Source organism: Phalangium opilio, unplaced genomic scaffold (assembly GCF_054372755.1).
Source record: "Phalangium opilio isolate 3A_F unplaced genomic scaffold, DU_Popi_V2 ptg000003l_1, whole genome shotgun sequence".
NCBI lineage: Eukaryota > Metazoa > Arthropoda > Arachnida > Opiliones > Phalangiidae > Phalangium > Phalangium opilio.
The window spans coordinates 136,003-157,497 of record NW_028324145.1 but is presented as its reverse complement, the minus strand read 5'-3'; the positions used below and the strand labels follow the sequence as shown (position 1 = coordinate 157,497).

General features: G+C 31.2%; 3 long non-coding RNA genes across 3 annotated transcripts; all 3 read right to left on the bottom strand.

Moving 5' to 3' along the window:
- Window positions 1-5,566: 5,566 nt before the first annotated feature.
- LOC149716681 (uncharacterized) lies at window positions 5,567-6,635 on the bottom strand. The gene is made up of 2 exons (XR_016365550.1): window positions 6,266-6,635; window positions 5,567-6,179 (listed from the first exon to the last, which is right to left on the bottom strand). It is a non-coding gene; the product is annotated as an uncharacterized LOC149716681 (long non-coding RNA).
- A 4,872-nt stretch (window positions 6,636-11,507) lies between these two features.
- On the bottom strand, window positions 11,508-12,591 carry LOC149716680 (uncharacterized). The gene is made up of 2 exons (XR_016365549.1): window positions 12,207-12,591; window positions 11,508-12,120 (listed from the first exon to the last, which is right to left on the bottom strand). It is a non-coding gene; the product is annotated as an uncharacterized LOC149716680 (long non-coding RNA).
- Window positions 12,592-17,098: 4,507 nt separating this feature from the next.
- LOC149716679 (uncharacterized) lies at window positions 17,099-18,167 on the bottom strand. Its single transcript, XR_016365548.1, has 2 exons — window positions 17,798-18,167; window positions 17,099-17,711 (listed from the first exon to the last, which is right to left on the bottom strand). It is a non-coding gene; the product is annotated as an uncharacterized LOC149716679 (long non-coding RNA).
- Between the last annotated feature and the right edge of the window lie 3,328 nt (window positions 18,168-21,495).

Here is a 21,495-nt window from a genome sequence, read left to right as displayed (position 1 = left end):
ATCAAAAAACTGTTAAAATTAAATTTTTCAATAAGAAATCGTTGTCACGGATTTTGTATCTTGATGAGAAAAACTTGCGATTTTTTCGGTACTTTTTTGAATGCATTTTTTTCTGGAGAAATGTTTGACCGAATTCAGCTTAATTCCCTATTTATTAAAAATTTATTTAAAAAAAATGCATTCAAAAAAGTACCGAAAAAATCGCATGTTTTTCTTCTTCAAGATACAAAATCCGTGACAACGATTTCTTATTGAAAAATTGAATTTTAACAGTTTTTTATAAAAGTATAAAAATAATGGTTTCAGTGATTATATTTGAAAATAGTGAAGAAATACTCAAAGTATGCTTCTTTGGCCGTGAAACGTCGATTTTGAAAATGTTATTAAAAATCGAGGTAAATTTTTAATTATTGTTCAATCGAGATGAAATCACTTTCAATGAGTGTTTTATAGGGAATTTAGCTGAATTCGGTCAAACATTTCTCCAGAAAAAATGCATTCAAAAGTGTACCGAAAAAATCGCATGTTTTTTTTCTTCAAGATACAAAATCCGTGACAACGATTTCTTATTTAAAATTGAATTTTAACAGTTTGTTGAATGAATATCGTTACATTTGCTTGAATTAACGCAAAAATTACAAAAATAATGGTTTCAATGGTTATATTTGAAAATAGTGAAGAAATACTCAAAATATGCTTCTTTGGCCGTGAAACGTCGATTTTGAAAATGTTATTAAAAATCGAGGTACATTTTTATTTATTGTTCAATCGAGATGAAATCACTTTTAATGAGTGTTTTATAGGGAATTAAGCTGAATTCGGTCAAAAATTTCTCCTGAAAACAAATGCATTCAAAAAAGTACCGAAAAAATCGCATGTTTTTCTTCTTCAAGATACAAAATCCGTGACAACGATTTCTTATTGAAAAATTTAATTTTAACAGTTTTTTGATTGAATATCGTTACATTTGCTTGAATTAAAGCAAAAAGTATAAAAATAATGGTTTCAGTGAACATATTTGAAAATAGTGAAGAAATACTCAAAGTATGCTTCTTTGGCCGTGAAACGTCGATTTTGAAAATGTTATTAAAAATCGAGGTAAATTTTTAATTATTGTTCAATCGAGATGAAATCACTTTCAATGAGTGTTTTATAGGGAATTAAGCTGAATTCGGTCAAACATTTCTCCAGAAAAAAATGCATTCAAAAGTGTACCGAAAGAATCGCATGTTTTTTTTTCTTCAAGATACAAAATCCGTGACAACGATTTCTTATTTAAAATTGAATTTTAACAGTTTGTTGAATGAATATCGTTACATTTGCTTGAATTAACGCAAAAATTACAAAAATAATGGTTTCAGTGGTTATATTTGAAAACAAAGAACAAATACTCAAAATGTTTTTCTTAGGCCGAGTTACGTCGATTTTGAAAATGTTATTAAAAATCGAGGTACATTTTCATTTATTGTTCAATCGAGATGAAATCACTTTTAATGAGTGTTTTATAGGGAATTAAGCTGAATTCGGTCAAAAATTTCTCCAGAAAAAAAGGCATTCAAAAAAGTACCGAAAAAATCGCAGGTTTTTCTTCTTCAAGACACAAAATCCGTGAATACGATTTCTTATTGAAAATTGAATTTTAACAGTTTTTTGAATGAATATCGTTACATTGCTTGAACTAAACCAAAAAGTATAAAAATAATGGTTTCAGTGGTTATATTTGAAAATAGTGAAGAAATACTCAAAATATGCTTCTTTGGCCGTGAAACGTCGATTTTGAAAATGTTATTAAAAATCGAGGTACATTTTTATTTTTTGTTCAATCGAGATGAAATCACTTTTATTGAGTGTTTTATAGGGAATTAAGCTGAATTCGGTCAAAAATTTCTCCAGAAAAAAATGCATTCAAAAAAGTACCGAAAAAATCGCATGTTTTTCTTCTTCAAGATACAAAATCCGTGACAACGATTTCTTATTGAAAAATTGAATTTTAACAGTTTTTTGAATGAATATCGTTACATTTGCTTGAATTAACGCAAAAATTACAAAAATAATGGTTTCAGTGGTTATATTTGAAAACAGTGAACAAATACTCAAAATGTTTTTCTTAGGCCGAGTTACGTCGATTTTGAAAATGTTATTAAAAATCGAGGTACATTTTCATTTATTGTTCAATCGAGATGAATCACTTTTAATGAGTGTTTTATAGGGAATTAAGCTGAATTCGGTCAAAAATTTCTCCAGAAAAAAATGCATTCAAAAAAGTACCGAAAAAATCGCAGGTTTTTCTTCTTCAAGACACAAAATCCGTGAATACGATTTCTTATTGAAAATTGAATTTTAACAGTTTTTTGAATGAATATCGTTACATTGCTTGAACTAAAGCAAAAAGTATAAAAATAATGGTTTCAGTGGTTATATTTGAAATAAGTGAAGAAATACTCAAAATATGCTTCTTTGGCCGTGAAACGTCGATTTTGAAAATGTTATTAAAAATCGAGGTACATTTTTATTTTTTGTTCAATCGAGATGAAATCACTTTTATTGAGTGTTTTATAGGGAATTAAGCTGAATTCGGTCAAAAATTTCTCCAGAAAAAAATGCATTCAAAAAAGTACCGAAAAAATCGCATGTTTTTCTTCTTCAAGATACAAAATCCGTGACAACGATTTCTTATTGAAAAATTTAACTTTAACAGTTTTTTGATTGAATATCGTTACATTTGCTTGAATTAAAGCAAAAAGTATAAAAATAATGGTTTCAGTGAACATATTTGAAAATAGTGAAGAAATACTCAAAGTATGCTTCTTTGGCCGTGAAACGTCGATTTTGAAAATGTTATTTAAAATCGAGGTAAATTTTTAATTATTGTTCAATCGAGATGAAATCACTTTCAATGAGTGTTTTATAGGGAATTAAGCTGAATTCGGTCAAACATTTCTCCAGAAAAAAAAGGCATTCAAAAGTGTACCGAAAAAATCGCATGTTTTTCTTCTTCAAGATACAAAATCCGTGACAACGATTTCTTATTGAAAAATTGAATTTTAACAGTTTTTTGAATGAATATCGTTACATTTGCTTGAATTAACGCAAAAATTACAAAAATAATGGTTTCAGTGGTTATATTTGAAAACAGTGAACAAATACTCAAAATGTTTTTCTTAGGCCGAGTTACGTCGATTTTGAAAATGTTATTAAAAATCGAGGTACATTTTCATTTATTGTTCAATCGAGATGAAATCACTTTTAATGAGTGTTTTATAGGGAATTAAGCTGAATTCGGTCAAAAATTTCTCCAGAAAAAAATGCATTCAAAAAAGTACCGAAAAAATCGCAGGTTTTTCTTCTTCAAGACACAAAATCCGTGAATACGATTTCTTATTGAAAATTGAATTTTAACAGTTTTTTGAATGAATATCGTTACATTGCTTGAACTAAACCAAAAAGTATAAAAATAATGGTTTCAGTGGTTATATTTGAAAATAGTGAAGAAATACTCAAAATATGCTTCTTTGGCCGTGAAACGTCGATTTTGAAAATGTTATTAAAAATCGAGGTACATTTTTATTTATTGTTCAATCGAGATGAAATCACTTTTAATGAGTGTTTTATAGGGAATTAAGCTGAATTCGGTCAAAAATTTCTCCTGAAAAAAATGCATTCAAAAAAGTACCGAAAAAATCGCATGTTTTTCTTCTTCAAGATACAAAATCCGTGACAACGATTTCTTATTGAAAAATTTAATTTTAACAGTTTTTTGAATGAATATCGTTACATTTGCTTGAATTAACGCAAAAATTACAAAAATAATGGTTTCAGTGGTTATATTTGAAAACAGTGAACAAATACTCAAAATGTTTTTCTTAGGCCGAGTTACGTCGATTTTGAAAATGTTATTAAAAATCGAGGTACATTTTCATTTATTGTTCAATCGAGATGAATCACTTTTAATGAGTGTTTTATAGGGAATTAAGCTGAATTCGGTCAAAAATTTCTCCAGAAAAAAATGCATTCAAAAAAGTACCGAAAAAATCGCATGTTTTTCTTCTTCAAGATACAAAATCCGTGACAACGATTTCTTATTGAAAAATTTAACTTTAACATTTTTTTGATTGAATATCGTTACATTTGCTTGAATTAAAGCAAAAAGTATAAAAATAATGGTTTCAGTGAACATATTTGAAAATAGTGAAGAAATACTCAAAGTATGCTTCTTTGGCCGTGAAACGTCGATTTTGAAAATGTTATTAAAAATCGAGGTACATTTTCATTTATTGTTCAATCGAGATGAAATCACTTTTAATGAGTGTTTTATAGGGAATTAAGCTGAATTCGGTCAAAAATTTCTCCAGAAAAAAATGCATTCAAAAAAGTACCGAAAAAATCGCAGGTTTTTCTTCTTCAAGACACAAAATCCGTGAATACGATTTCTTATTGAAAATTGAATTTTAACAGTTTTTTGAATGAATATCGTTACATTGCTTGAACTAAAGCAAAAAGTATAAAAATAATGGTTTCAGTGGTTATATTTGAAAATAGTGAAGAAATACTCAAAATATGCTTCTTTGGCCGTGAAACGTCGATTTTGAAAATGTTATTAAAAATCGAGGTACATTTTTATTTATTGTTCAATCGAGATGAAATCACTTTTAATGAGTGTTTTATAGGGAATTAAGCTGAATTCGGTCAAAAATTTCTCCTGAAAAAAATGCATTCAAAAAAGTACCGAAAAAATCGCATGTTTTTCTTCTTCAAGATACAAAATCCGTGACAACGATTTCTTATTGAAAAATTTAATTTTAACAGTTTTTTGATTGAATATCGTTACATTTGCTTGAATTCCCCAGTAGCACTGCCGACGTAGGGCCTACATGGTCGGCTTTGTGTGTTACCGACGAGTTGGTAAAAAGTCACTAATAAGTCGGGAGACTAATGGTTTGAAAGTCGAAATGTCCGCCTGGAGGGACGATGGCCCGCCGGTTTTCCTACTGTTTTGAGGCTACTATAAAACGACTGTTGGCCGACTATATGTCGGCGTCATTATGTCTACCTAAAGCCGCGCTCAATCCGACGATTTCACGGCTTTTTAATATAGGAACGGTAAATCGTCGGTAAAGGGCTGGTAGAGTAAGGGTTTGAGAGTCGAAATGTCCGCCCGGCGGGACGACGACCCGCCGGTTTTCCGACTGTTATGAGGCGACTATAAATCGACTGTTGGCCGACTACAGGTCGGCGTCATTATGCCTACCTAAAGCCGCGCTCAGTCCGACGATTTCGCGGCTTTTTAGTATAGGAACGGTAAATCGTCGGTAAAGGGCTGGTAGAGTAAGGGTTTGAAAATCGAAATGTCCGCCCGGTGGGACTACGGCCCACTGGTTTACCGACTGTTACGACACGAATGAAATACGACCCTCATCCAACACGTTTGAGAGTCGACTTAACCGCCTGTCAGCAAGAGGTCCGACGCTTTTGCGACGATCAAACCTTAACTCGAGGCCCGATGGTTTTGCGACGATCAAGCCTTAATTCGAGGCTTCATTCGCTTATAGTAAAGGATACTGATACCTAGTATTGAAATTTCTTTAATACATTTTCAATGAACAACACTTAAGAATTTGTACTTTTTATATTTCAAGTAACATGCAGGTCAATTATAACAATTTCAAATATTAAACAATGTATTCTATTTGACACGACAAGTCGAATGAAAATATTAGCTGCCTAGCTAATTGGTTTTAACAAAAAGTTAAATTTTTCAGGGCGAGTATAATATTTACATCAATTAAAGCATTTATTAATATTCATTGTTAATATCTTCGATTTGGCCAATTACTATCTCTTAAATTACAAAAATCTTACTGAAAAATATACACTAACAGATTTTTTAAGGAAAAAGAAAAACATACAATTCTAAAGGGTATTACTTGACACATTTTTCTCTTAAAAGGTTTGAAACCGCATAAAAATTCTCAAATTAAAACAAATTGAGATCTATTTTGGAATTAAGCATTATTTTCACAACCAAAAATCTTTAAAATACTTAATATATAAGGTTTTTGAACTCCAAGCGCCCCAAAACACTTGCTTCTTTTATATTCAATCAAAGAAACTGAAGGTATACATAAACGTTTAAGTTTTGGTTTCACTTTCTATGGGTGTGGTTCCCAGCAGATGAGAAGCTAGGTAAAAAAGCAAAGGCTTATGCATAAAACTGGCTCTAAGAGGTAGATAAATTGATAATTCAATAACAGAATTCAAACCTTACGTGACAAACGAAGACGTTTCTAGTTTATATAGTGTGACAAAGAACCTTAGCGATGAAATTAAAAGTTAGCAAGCCTATAACTAATCATTTTCGACCACAAAAATCTCGTTTAAACATTCTAACGACCCAGCCGCGTCAGAGATACTGGAAAGGCTAACTTGCTTTCGCCCTAGCAGCGCCCTCTTCGGTGATGACGTGCATGGTTTCATTTTACTCTTTTAAAACGTAACCATACCGACTAGCGGGAAGGAGTTGGTAATCAATTGGCAAAAATGGGTTACATGTTTTGGACGGTAGGCAAGCCTACTTCAAACCACCACAGTTCCAACTGTCGGATAAATGTCGGTTACTAAACGGCCTAAGCATAACTTTGCTTTTAATTTTACTCTTCTTAAACGTCTCAATACCGACTAGCGCGAGAGAGTCGGTAATCAATTGGCAAAAAATAAGTTGGAATTTTCTAGACGGTAGGCAAGCCTACTTTAAACCATCTCTGTTCGAACTATCAGATAGATGTCGGCATTGCCAACTAAAAGAAGTAGTCGGCTTCATGAGTCGGAAAAGTGTAGGAATAAGCATGGTACAGCTGACTGGACCGTAAACCGACTATTTGACCTTTAACCGACTGTTATGCGGAAGGCTTGTGCTACTGGGGTTAAAGCAAAAAGTATAAAAATAATGGTTTCAGTGAACATATTTGAAAATAGTGAAGAAATACTCAAAGTATGCTTCTTTGGCCGTGAAACGTCGATTTTGAAAATGTTATTAAAAATCGAGGTAAATTTTTAATTATTGTTCAATCAAGATGAAATCACTTTCAATGAGTGTTTTATAGGGAATTAAGCTGAATTCGGTCAAACATTTCTCCAGAAAAAAATGCATTCAAAAGTGTACCGAAAAAATCGCATGTTTTTTTCTTCAAGATACAAAATCCGTGACAACGATTTCTTATTTAAAATTGAATTTTAACAGTTTGTTGAATGAATATCGTTACATTTGCTTGAATTAACGCAAAAATTACAAAAATAATGGTTTCAGTGGTTATATTTGAAAACAAAGAACAAATACTCAAAATGTTTTTCTTAGGCCGAGTTACGTCGATTTTGAAAATGTTATTAAAAATCGAGGTACATTTTTATTTATTGTTCAATCGAGATGAAATCACTTTTAATGAGTGTTTTATAGGAAATTAAGCTGAATTCGGTCAAAAATTTCTCCAGAAAAAAATGCATTCAAAAAAGTACCGAAAAAATCGCAGGTTTTTCTTCTTCAAGACACAAAATCCGTAAATACGATTTCTTATTGAAAATTGAATTTTAACAGTTTTTTGAATGAATATCGTTACATTGCTTGAACTAAACCAAAAAGTATAAAAATAATGGTTTCAGTGGTTATATTTGAAAATAGTGAAGAAATACTCAAAATATGCTTCTTTGGCCGTGAAACGTCGATTTTGAAAATGTTATTAAAAATCGAGGTACATTTTTATTTTTTGTTCAATCGAGATGAAATCACTTTTATTGAGTGTTTTATAGGGAATTAAGCTGAATTCGGTCAAAAATTTCTCCAGAAAAAAATGCATTCAAAAAAGTACCGAAAAAATCGCATGTTTTTCTTCTTCAAGATACAAAATCCGTGACAACGATTTCTTATTGAAAAATTGAATTTTAACAGTTTTTTGAATGAATATCGTTACATTTGCTTGAATTAACGCAAAAATTACAAAAATAATGGTTTCAGTGGTTATATTTGAAAACAGTGAACAAATACTCAAAATGTTTTTCTTAGGCCGAGTTACGTCGATTTTGAAAATGTTATTAAAAATCGAGGTACATTTTCATTTATTGTTCAATCGAGATGAATCACTTTTAATGAGTGTTTTATAGGGAATTAAGCTGAATTCGGTCAAAAATTTCTCCAGAAAAAAATGCATTCAAAAAAGTACCGAAAAAATCGCAGGTTTTTCTTCTTCAAGACACAAAATCCGTGAATACGATTTCTTATTGAAAATTGAATTTTAACAGTTTTTTGAATGAATATCGTTACATTGCTTGAACTAAAGCAAAAAGTATAAAAATAATGGTTTCAGTGGTTATATTTGAAATAAGTGAAGAAATACTCAAAATATGCTTCTTTGGCCGTGAAACGTCGATTTTGAAAATGTTATTAAAAATCGAGGTACATTTTTATTTTTTGTTCAATCGAGATGAAATCACTTTTATTGAGTGTTTTATAGGGAATTAAGCTGAATTCGGTCAAAAATTTCTCCAGAAAAAAATGCATTCAAAAAAGTACCGAAAAAATCGCATGTTTTTCTTCTTCAAGATACAAAATCCGTGACAACGATTTCTTATTGAAAAATTTAACTTTAACAGTTTTTTGATTGAATATCGTTACATTTGCTTGAATTAAAGCAAAAAGTATAAAAATAATGGTTTCAGTGAACATATTTGAAAATAGTGAAGAAATACTCAAAGTATGCTTCTTTGGCCGTGAAACGTCGATTTTGAAAATGTTATTTAAAATCGAGGTAAATTTTTAATTATTGTTCAATCGAGATGAAATCACTTTCAATGAGTGTTTTATAGGGAATTAAGCTGAATTCGGTCAAACATTTCTCCAGAAAAAAAAGGCATTCAAAAGTGTACCGAAAAAATCGCATGTTTTTCTTCTTCAAGATACAAAATCCGTGACAACGATTTCTTATTGAAAAATTGAATTTTAACAGTTTTTTGAATGAATATCGTTACATTTGCTTGAATTAACGCAAAAATTACAAAAATAATGGTTTCAGTGGTTATATTTGAAAACAGTGAACAAATACTCAAAATGTTTTTCTTAGGCCGAGTTACGTCGATTTTGAAAATGTTATTAAAAATCGAGGTACATTTTCATTTATTGTTCAATCGAGATGAAATCACTTTTAATGAGTGTTTTATAGGGAATTAAGCTGAATTCGGTCAAAAATTTCTCCAGAAAAAAATGCATTCAAAAAAGTACCGTAAAAATCGCAGGTTTTTCTTCTTCAAGGCACAAAATCCGTGAATACGATTTCTTATTGAAAATTGAATTTTAACAGTTTTTTGAATGAATATCGTTACATTGCTTGAACTAAACCAAAAAGTATAAAAATAATGGTTTCAGTGGTTATATTTGAAAATAGTGAAGAAATACTCAAAATATGCTTCTTTGGCCGTGAAACGTCGATTTTGAAAATGTTATTAAAAATCGAGGTACATTTTTATTTATTGTTCAATCGAGATGAAATCACTTTTAATGAGTGTTTTATAGGGAATTAAGCTGAATTCGGTCAAAAATTTCTCCTGAAAAAAATGCATTCAAAAAAGTACCGAAAAAATCGCATGTTTTTCTTCTTCAAGATACAAAATCCGTGACAACGATTTCTTATTGAAAAATTTAATTTTAACAGTTTTTTGAATGAATATCGTTACATTTGCTTGAATTAACGCAAAAATTACAAAAATAATGGTTTCAGTGGTTATATTTGAAAACAGTGAACAAATACTCAAAATGTTTTTCTTAGGCCGAGTTACGTCGATTTTGAAAATGTTATTAAAAATCGAGGTACATTTTCATTTATTGTTCAATCGAGATGAATCACTTTTAATGAGTGTTTTATAGGGAATTAAGCTGAATTCGGTCAAAAATTTCTCCAGAAAAAAATGCATTCAAAAAAGTACCGAAAAAATCGCATGTTTTTCTTCTTCAAGATACAAAATCCGTGACAACGATTTCTTATTGAAAAATTTAACTTTAACAGTTTTTTGATTGAATATCGTTACATTTGCTTGAATTAAAGCAAAAAGTATAAAAATAATGGTTTCAGTGAACATATTTGAAAATAGTGAAGAAATACTCAAAGTATGCTTCTTTGGCCGTGAAACGTCGATTTTGAAAATGTTATTAAAAATCGAGGTACATTTTCATTTATTGTTCAATCGAGATGAAATCACTTTTAATGAGTGTTTTATAGGGAATTAAGCTGAATTCGGTCAAAAATTTCTCCAGAAAAAAATGCATTCAAAAAAGTACCGAAAAAATCGCAGGTTTTTCTTCTTCAAGACACAAAATCCGTGAATACGATTTCTTATTGAAAATTGAATTTTAACAGTTTTTTGAATGAATATCGTTACATTGCTTGAACTAAAGCAAAAAGTATAAAAATAATGGTTTCAGTGGTTATATTTGAAAATAGTGAAGAAATACTCAAAATATGCTTCTTTGGCCGTGAAACGTCGATTTTGAAAATGTTATTAAAAATCGAGGTACATTTTTATTTATTGTTCAATCGAGATGAAATCACTATTAATGAGTGTTTTATAGGGAATTAAGCTGAATTCGGTCAAAAATTTCTCCTGAAAAAAATGCATTCAAAAAAGTACCGAAAAAATCGCATGTTTTTCTTCTTCAAGATACAAAATCCGTGACAACGATTTCTTATTGAAAAATTTAATTTTAACAGTTTTTTGATTGAATATCGTTACATTTGCTTGAATTCCCCAGTAGCACTGCCGACGTAGGGCCTACATGGTCGGCTTTGTGTGTTACCGACGAGTTGGTAAAAAGTCACTAATAAGTCGGGAGACTAATGGTTTGAAAGTCGAAATGTCCGCCTGGAGGACGATGGCCCGCCGGTTTTCCTACTGTTTTGAGGCTACTATAAAACGACTGTTGGCCGACTATATGTCGGCGTCATTATGTCTACCTAAAGCCGCGCTCAATCCGACGATTTCACGGCTTTTTAATATAGGAACGGTAAATCGTCGGTAAAGGGCTGGTAGAGTAAGGGTTTGAGAGTCGAAATGTCCGCCCGGCGGGACGACGACCCGCCGGTTTTCCGACTGTTATGAGGCGACTATAAATCGACTGTTGGCCGACTACAGGTCGGCGTCATTATGCCTACCTAAAGCCGCGCTCAGTCCGACGATTTCGCGGCTTTTTAGTATAGGAACGGTAAATCGTCGGTAAAGGGCTGGTAGAGTAAGGGTTTGAAAATCGAAATGTCCGCCCGGTGGGACTACGGCCCACTGGTTTACCGACTGTTACGACACGAATGAAATACGACCCTCATCCAACACGTTTGAGAGTCGACTTAACCGCCTGTCAGCAAGAGGTCCGACGCTTTTGCGACGATCAAACCTTAACTCGAGGCCCGATGGTTTTGCGACGATCAAGCCTTAATTCGAGGCTTCATTCGCTTATAGTAAAGGATACTGATACCTAGTATTGAAATTTCTTTAATACATTTTCAATGAACAACACTTAAGAATTTGTACTTTTTATATTTCAAGTAACATGCAGGTCAATTATAACAATTTCAAATATTAAACAATGTATTCTATTTGACACGACAAGTCGAATGAAAATATTAGCTGCCTAGCTAATTGGTTTTAACAAAAAGTTAAATTTTTCAGGGCGAGTATAATATTTACATCAATTAAAGCATTTATTAATATTCATTGTTAATATCTTCGATTTGGCCAATTACTATCTCTTAAATTACAAAAATCTTACTGAAAAATATACACTAACAGATTTTTTAAGGAAAAAGAAAAACATACAATTCTAAAGGGTATTACTTGACACATTTTTCTCTTAAAAGGTTTGAAACCGCATAAAAATTCTCAAATTAAAACAAATTGAGATCTATTTTGGAATTAAGCATTATTTTCACAACCAAAAATCTTTAAAATACTTAATATATAAGGTTTTTGAACTCCAAGCGCCCCAAAACACTTGCTTCTTTTATATTCAATCAAAGAAACTGAAGGTATACATAAACGTTTAAGTTTTGGTTTCACTTTCTATGGGTGTGGTTCCCAGCAGATGAGAAGCTAGGTAAAAAAGCAAAGGCTTATGCATAAAACTGGCTCTAAGAGGTAGATAAATTGATAATTCAATAACAGAATTCAAACCTTACGTGACAAACGAAGACGTTTCTAGTTTATATAGTGTGACAAAGAACCTTAGCGATGAAATTAAAAGTTAGCAAGCCTATAACTAATCATTTTCGACCACAAAAATCTCGTTTAAACATTCTAACGACCCAGCCGCGTCAGAGATACTGGAAAGGCTAACTTGCTTTCGCCCTAGCAGCGCCCTCTTCGGTGATGACGTGCATGGTTTCATTTTACTCTTTTAAAACGTAACCATACCGACTAGCGGGAAGGAGTTGGTAATCAATTGGCAAAAATGGGTTACATGTTTTGGACGGTAGGCAAGCCTACTTCAAACCACCACAGTTCCAACTGTCGGATAAATGTCGGTTACTAAACGGCCTAAGCATAACTTTGCTTTTAATTTTACTCTTCTTAAACGTCTCAATACCGACTAGCGCGAGAGAGTCGGTAATCAATTGGCAAAAAATAAGTTGGAATTTTCTAGACGGTAGGCAAGCCTACTTTAAACCATCTCTGTTCGAACTATCAGATAGATGTCGGCATTGCCAACTAAAAGAAGTAGTCGGCTTCATGAGTCGGAAAAGTGTAGGAATAAGCATGGTACAGCTGACTGGACCGTAAACCGACTATTTGACCTTTAACCGACTGTTATGCGGAAGGCTTGTGCTACTGGGGTTAAAGCAAAAAGTATAAAAATAATGGTTTCAGTGAACATATTTGAAAATAGTGAAGAAATACTCAAAGTATGCTTCTTTGGCCGTGAAACGTCGATTTTGAAAATGTTATTAAAAATCGAGGTAAATTTTTAATTATTGTTCAATCAAGATGAAATCACTTTCAATGAGTGTTTTATAGGGAATTAAGCTGAATTCGGTCAAACATTTCTCCAGAAAAAAATGCATTCAAAAGTGTACCGAAAAAATCGCATGTTTTTTTCTTCAAGATACAAAATCCGTGACAACGATTTCTTATTTAAAATTGAATTTTAACAGTTTGTTGAATGAATATCGTTACATTTGCTTGAATTAACGCAAAAATTACAAAAATAATGGTTTCAGTGGTTATATTTGAAAACAAAGAACAAATACTCAAAATGTTTTTCTTAGGCCGAGTTACGTCGATTTTGAAAATGTTATTAAAAATCGAGGTACATTTTTATTTATTGTTCAATCGAGATGAAATCACTTTTAATGAGTGTTTTATAGGAAATTAAGCTGAATTCGGTCAAAAATTTCTCCAGAAAAAAATGCATTCAAAAAAGTACCGAAAAAATCGCAGGTTTTTCTTCTTCAAGACACAAAATCCGTAAATACGATTTCTTATTGAAAATTGAATTTTAACAGTTTTTTGAATGAATATCGTTACATTGCTTGAATTAAAGCAAAAAGTATAAAAATAATGGTTTCAGTGAACATATTTGAAAATAGTGAAGAAATACTCAAAGTATGCTTCTTTGGCCGTGAAACGTCGATTTTGAAAATGTTATTAAAAATCGAGGTAAATTTTTAATTATTGTTCAATCAAGATGAAATCACTTTCAATGAGTGTTTTTATAGGGAATTTAGCTGAATTCGGTCAAACATTTCTCCAGAAAAAAATGCTTTCAAAAGTGTACCGAAAAAATCGCATGTTTTTTTTCTTCAAGATACAAAATCCGTGACAACGATTTCTTATTTAAAATTGAATTTTAACAGTTTGTTGAATGAATATCGTTACATTTGCTTGAATTAACGCAAAAATTACAAAAATAATGGTTTCAGTGGTTATATTTGAAAACAGTGAACAAATACTCGAAATGTTTTTCTTAGGCCGAGTTACGTCGATTTTGAAAATGTTATTAAAAATCGAGGTACATTTTTATTTATTGTTCAATCGAGATGAAATCACTTTTAATGAGTGTTTTATAGGGAATTAAGCTGAATTCGGTCAAAAATTTCTCCAGAAAAAAATGCATTCAAAAAAGTACCGAAAAAATCGCAGGTTTTTCTTCTTCAAGACACAAAATCCGTGAATACGATATCTTATTGAAAATTGAATTTTAACAGTTTTTTGAATGAATATCGTTACATTGCTTGAATTAAAGCAAAATGTATAAAAATAATGGTTTCAGTGAACATATTTGAAAATAGTGAAGAAATACTCAAAGTATGCTTCTTTGGCCGTGAAACGTCGATTTTGAAAATGTTATTAAAAATCGAGGTAAATTTTTAATTATTGTTCTATCAAGATGAAATCACTTTCAATGAGTGTTTTATAGGGAATTAAGCTGAATTCGGTCAAAAATTTTTCCAGAAAAAAATGCATTCAAAAAGTACCGAAAAAATCGCAGGTTTTTCTTCTTCAAGACACAAAATCCGTGACAACGATTTCTTATTGAAAAATTTAATTTTAACAGTTTTTTGATTGAATATCGTTACATTTGCTTGAATTAAAGCAAAAAGTATAAAAATAATGGTTTCAGTGAACATATTTGAAAATAGTGAAGAAATACTCAAAGTATGCTTCTTTGGCCGTGAAACGTCGATTTTGGAAATGTTATTAAAAATCGAGGTACATTTTTATTTATTGTTCAATCGAGATGAAATCACTTTTAATGAGTGTTTTATAGGGAATTAAGCTGAATTTGGTCAAAAATTTCTCCAGAAAAAAATGCATTCAAAAAAGTACCGAAAAAATCGCATGTTTTTCTTCTTCAAGATACAAAATCCGTGACAACGATTTCTTATTGAAAAATTTAATTTTAACAGTTTTTTGATTGAATATCGTTACATTTGCTTGAATTAAAGCAAAAAGTATAAAAATAATGGTTTCAGTGAACATATTTGAAAATTGTGAAGAAATACTCAAAGTATGCTTCTTTGGCCGTGAAACGTCGATTTTGAAAATGTTATTAAAAATCGAGGTAAATTTTTAATTATTGTTCAATCAAGATGAAATCACTTTCAATGAGTGTTTTATAGGGAATTAAGCTGAATTCGGTCAAAATTTTCTCCAGAAAAAAAAGCATTCAAATAAGTACCGAAAAAATCGCATGTTTTTCTTCTTCAAGATACAAAATCCGTGACAACGATTTCTTATTGAAAAATTTAATTTTAACAGTTTTTTGATTGAATATCGTTACATTTGCTTGAATTAAAGCAAAAAGTATAAAAATAATGGTTTCAGTGAATATATTTGTAAATAGTGAAGAAATACTCAAAATATGCCTCGTTGGCGGTGAAACGTCGATTTTTAAAATGTTATTAAAAATCGAGGTACATTTTTAATTATTGTTCAATCGAGATGAAATCACTTTTAATGAGTGTTTTATAGGGAATTTAGCTGAATTCGGTCAAACATTTCTCCAGAAAAAAATGCATTCAAAAGTGTACCGAAAAAATCGCATGTTTTTTTTCTTCAAGATACAAAATCCGTGACAACGATTTCTTATTTAAAATTGAATTTTAACAGTTTGTTGAATGAATATCGTTACATTTGCTTGAATTAACGCAAAAATTACAAAAATAATGGTTTCAGTGGTTATATTTGAAAATAGTGAACAAATACTCAAAATGTTTTTCTTAGGCCGAGTTACGTCGATTTTGAAAATGTTATTAAAAATCGAGGTACATTTTTATTTATTGTTCAATCGAGATGAAATCACTTTTAATGAGTGTTTTATAGGGAATTAAGCTGAATTCGGTCAAAAATTTCTCCAGAAAAAAATGCATTCAAAAAAGTACCGAAAAAATCGCAGGTTTTTCTTCTTCAAGACACAAAATCCGTGAATACGATTTCTTATTGAAAATTGAATTTTAACAGTTTTTTGAATGAATATCGTTACATTGCTTGAACTAAAGCAAAAAGTATAAAAATAATGGTTTCAGTGGTTATATTTGAAAATAGTGAATAAATACTCAAAATATGCTTCTTTGGCCGTGAAACGTCGATTTTGAAAATGTTATTAAAAATCGAGGTACATTTTTATTTATTGTTCAATCGAGATGAAATCACTTTTAATGAGTGTTTTATAGGGAATTAAGCTGAATTCGGTCAAAAATTTCTCCTGAAAAAAATGCATTCAAAAAAGTACCGAAAAAATCGCATGTTTTTCTTCTTCAAGATACAAAATCCGTGACAACGATTTCTTATTGAAAAATTTAATTTTAACAGTTTTTTGATTGAATATCGTTACATTTGCTTGAATTCCCCAGTAGCACTGCCGACGTAGGGCCTACATGGTCGGCTTTGTGTGTTACCGACGAGTTGGTAAAAAGTCACTAATAAGTCGGGAGACTAATGGTTTGAAAGTCGAAATGTCCGCCTGGAGGGACGATGGCCCGCCGGTTTTCCTACTGTTTTGAGGCTACTATAAAACGACTGTTGGCCGACTATATGTCGGCGTCATTATGTCTACCTAAAGCCGCGCTCAATCCGACGATTTCACGGCTTTTTAATATAGGAACGGTAAATCGTCGGTAAAGGGCTGGTAGAGTAAGGGTTTGAGAGTCGAAATGTCCGCCCGGCGGGACGACGACCCGCCGGTTTTCCGACTGTTATGAGGCGACTATAAATCGACTGTTGGCCGACTACAGGTCGGCGTCATTATGCCTACCTAAAGCCGCGCTCAGTCCGACGATTTCGCGGCTTTTTAGTATAGGAACGGTAAATCGTCGGTAAAGGGCTGGTAGAGTAAGGGTTTGAAAATCGAAATGTCCGCCCGGTGGGACTACGGCCCACTGGTTTACCGACTGTTACGACACGAATGAAATACGACCCTCATCCAACACGTTTGAGAGTCGACTTAACCGCCTGTCAGCAAGAGGTCCGACGCTTTTGCGACGATCAAACCTTAACTCGAGGCCCGATGGTTTTGCGACGATCAAGCCTTAATTCGAGGCTTCATTCGCTTATAGTAAAGGATACTGATACCTAGTATTGAAATTTCTTTAATACATTTTCAATGAACAACACTTAAGAATTTGTACTTTTTATATTTCAAGTAACATGCAGGTCAATTATAACAATTTCAAATATTAAACAATGTATTCTATTTGACACGACAAGTCGAATGAAAATATTAGCTGCCTAGCTAATTGGTTTTAACAAAAAGTTAAATTTTTCAGGGCGAGTATAATATTTACATCAATTAAAGCATTTATTAATATTCATTGTTAATATCTTCGATTTGGCCAATTACTATCTCTTAAATTACAAAAATCTTACTGAAAAATATACACTAACAGATTTTTTAAGGAAAAAGAAAAACATACAATTCTAAAGGGTATTACTTGACACATTTTTCTCTTAAAAGGTTTGAAACCGCATAAAAATTCTCAAATTAAAACAAATTGAGATCTATTTTGGAATTAAGCATTATTTTCACAACCAAAAATCTTTAAAATACTTAATATATAAGGTTTTTGAACTCCAAGCGCCCCAAAACACTTGCTTCTTTTATATTCAATCAAAGAAACTGAAGGTATACATAAACGTTTAAGTTTTGGTTTCACTTTCTATGGGTGTGGTTCCCAGCAGATGAGAAGCTAGGTAAAAAAGCAAAGGCTTATGCATAAAACTGGCTCTAAGAGGTAGATAAATTGATAATTCAATAACAGAATTCAAACCTTACGTGACAAACGAAGACGTTTCTAGTTTATATAGTGTGACAAAGAACCTTAGCGATGAAATTAAAAGTTAGCAAGCCTATAACTAATCATTTTCGACCACAAAAATCTCGTTTAAACATTCTAACGACCCAGCCGCGTCAGAGATACTGGAAAGGCTAACTTGCTTTCGCCCTAGCAGCGCCCTCTTCGGTGATGACGTGCATGGTTTCATTTTACTCTTTTAAAACGTAACCATACCGACTAGCGGGAAGGAGTTGGTAATCAATTGGCAAAAATGGGTTACATGTTTTGGACGGTAGGCAAGCCTACTTCAAACCACCACAGTTCCAACTGTCGGATAAATGTCGGTTACTAAACGGCCTAAGCATAACTTTGCTTTTAATTTTACTCTTCTTAAACGTCTCAATACCGACTAGCGCGAGAGAGTCGGTAATCAATTGGCAAAAAATAAGTTGGAATTTTCTAGACGGTAGGCAAGCCTACTTTAAACCATCTCTGTTCGAACTATCAGATAGATGTCGGCATTGCCAACTAAAAGAAGTAGTCGGCTTCATGAGTCGGAAAAGTGTAGGAATAAGCATGGTACAGCTGACTGGACCGTAAACCGACTATTTGACCTTTAACCGACTGTTATGCGGAAGGCTTGTGCTACTGGGGTTAAAGCAAAAAGTATAAAAATAATGGTTTCAGTGAACATATTTGAAAATAGTGAAGAAATACTCAAAGTATGCTTCTTTGGCCGTGAAACGTCGATTTTGAAAATGTTATTAAAAATCGAGGTAAATTTTTAATTATTGTTCAATCAAGATGAAATCACTTTCAATGAGTGTTTTATAGGGAATTAAGCTGAATTCGGTCAAACATTTCTCCAGAAAAAAATGCATTCAAAAGTGTACCGAAAAAATCGCATGTTTTTTTCTTCAAGATACAAAATCCGTGACAACGATTTCTTATTTAAAATTGAATTTTAACAGTTTGTTGAATGAATATCGTTACATTTGCTTGAATTAACGCAAAAATTACAAAAATAATGGTTTCAGTGGTTATATTTGAAAACAAAGAACAAATACTCAAAATGTTTTTCTTAGGCCGAGTTACGTCGATTTTGAAAATGTTATTAAAAATCGAGGTACATTTTTATTTATTGTTCAATCGAGATGAAATCACTTTTAATGAGTGTTTTATAGGAAATTAAGCTGAATTCGGTCAAAAATTTCTCCAGAAAAAAATGCATTCAAAAAAGTACCGAAAAAATCGCAGGTTTTTCTTCTTCAAGACACAAAATCCGTAAATACGATTTCTTATTGAAAATTGAATTTTAACAGTTTTTTGAATGAATATCGTTACATTGCTTGAATTAAAGCAAAAAGTATAAAAATAATGGTTTCAGTGAACATATTTGAAAATAGTGAAGAAATACTCAAAGTATGCTTCTTTGGCCGTGAAACGTCGATTTTGAAAATGTTATTAAAAATCGAGGTAAATTTTTAATTATTGTTCAATCAAGATGAAATCACTTTCAATGAGTGTTTTTATAGGGAATTTAGCTGAATTCGGTCAAACATTTCTCCAGAAAAAAATGCTTTCAAAAGTGTACCGAAAAAATCGCATGTTTTTTTTCTTCAAGATACAAAATCCGTGACAACGATTTCTTATTTAAAATTGAATTTTAACAGTTTGTTGAATGAATATCGTTACATTTGCTTGAATTAACGCAAAAATTACAAAAATAATGGTTTCAGTGGTTATATTTGAAAACAGTGAACAAATACTCGAAATGTTTTTCTTAGGCCGAGTTACGTCGATTTTGAAAATGTTATTAAAAATCGAGGTACATTTTTATTTATTGTTCAATCGAGATGAAATCACTTTTAATGAGTGTTTTATAGGGAATTAAGCTGAATTCGGTCAAAAATTTCTCCAGAAAAAAATGCATTCAAAAAAGTACCGAAAAAATCGCAGGTTTTTCTTCTTCAAGACACAAAATCCGTGAATACGATATCTTATTGAAAATTGAATTTTAACAGTTTTTTGAATGAATATCGTTACATTGCTTGAATTAAAGCAAAATGTATAAAAATAATGGTTTCAGTGAACATATTTGAAAATAGTGAAGAAATACTCAAAGTATGCTTCTTTGGCCGTGAAACGTCGATTTTGAAAATGTTATTAAAAATCGAGGTAAATTTTTAATTATTGTTCAATCAAGATGAAATCACTTTCAATGAGTGTTTTATAGGGAATTAAGCTGAATTCGGTCAAAAATTTTTCCAGAAAAAAATGCATTCAAAAAGTACCGAAAAAATCGCAGGTTTTTCTTCTTCAAGACACAAAATCCGTGACAACGATTTCTTATTGAAAAATTTAATTTTAACAGTTTTTTGATTGAATATCGTTACATTTGCTTGAATTAAAGCAAAAAGTATAAAAATAATGGTTTCAGTGAACATATTTGAAAATAGTGAAGAAATACTCAAAGTATGCTTCTTTGGCCGTGAAACGTCGATTTTGGAAATGTTATTAAAAATCGAGGTACATTTTTATTTATTGTTCAATCGAGATGAAATCACTTTTAATGAGTGTTTTATAGGGAATTAAGCTGAATTTGGTCAAAAATTTCTCCAGAAAAAAATGCATTCAAAAAAGTACCGAAAAAATCGCATGTTTTTCTTCTTCAAGATACAAAATCCGTGACAACGATTTCTTATTGAAAAATTTAATTTTAACAGTTTTTTGATTGAATATCGTTACATTTGCTTGAATTAAAGCAAAAAGTATAAAAATAATGGTTTCAGTGAACATATTTGAAAATTGTGAAGAAATACTCAAAGTATGCTTCTTTGGCCGTGAAACGTCGATTTTGAAAATGTTATTAAAAATCGAGGTAAATTTTTAATTATTGTTCAATCAAGATGAAATCACTTTCAATGAGTGTTTTATAGGGAATTAAGCTGAATTCGGTCAAAATTTTCTCCAGAAAAAAAAGCATTCAAATAAGTACCGAAAAAATCGCATGTTTTTCTTCTTCAAGATACAAAATCCGTGACAACGATTTCTTATTGAAAAATTTAATTTTAACAGTTTTTTGATTGAATATCGTTACATTTGCTTGAATTAAAGCAAAAAGTATAAAAATAATGGTTTCAGTGAATATATTTGTAAATAGTGAAGAAATACTCAAAATATGCCTCGTTGGCGGTGAAACGTCGATTTTTAAAATGTTATTAAAAATCGAGGTACATTTTTAATTATTGTTCAATCGAGATGAAATCACTTTTAATGAGTGTTTTATAGGGAATTTAGCTGAATTCGGTCAAACATTTCTCCAGAAAAAAATGCATTCAAAAGTGTACCGAAAAAATCGCATGTTTTTTTTCTTCAAGATACAAAATCCGTGACAACGATTTCTTATTTAAAATTGAATTTTAACAGTTTGTTGAATGAATATCGTTACATTTGCTTGAATTAACGCAAAAATTACAAAAATAATGGTTTCAGTGGTTATATTTGAAAATAGTGAACAAATACTCAAAATGTTTTTCTTAGGCCGAGTTACGTCGATTTTGAAAATGTTATTAAAAATCGAGGTACATTTTTATTTATTGTTCAATCGAGATGAAATCACTTTTAATGAGTGTTTTATAGGGAATTAAGCTGAATTCGGTCAAAAATTTCTCCAGAAAAAAATGCATTCAAAAAA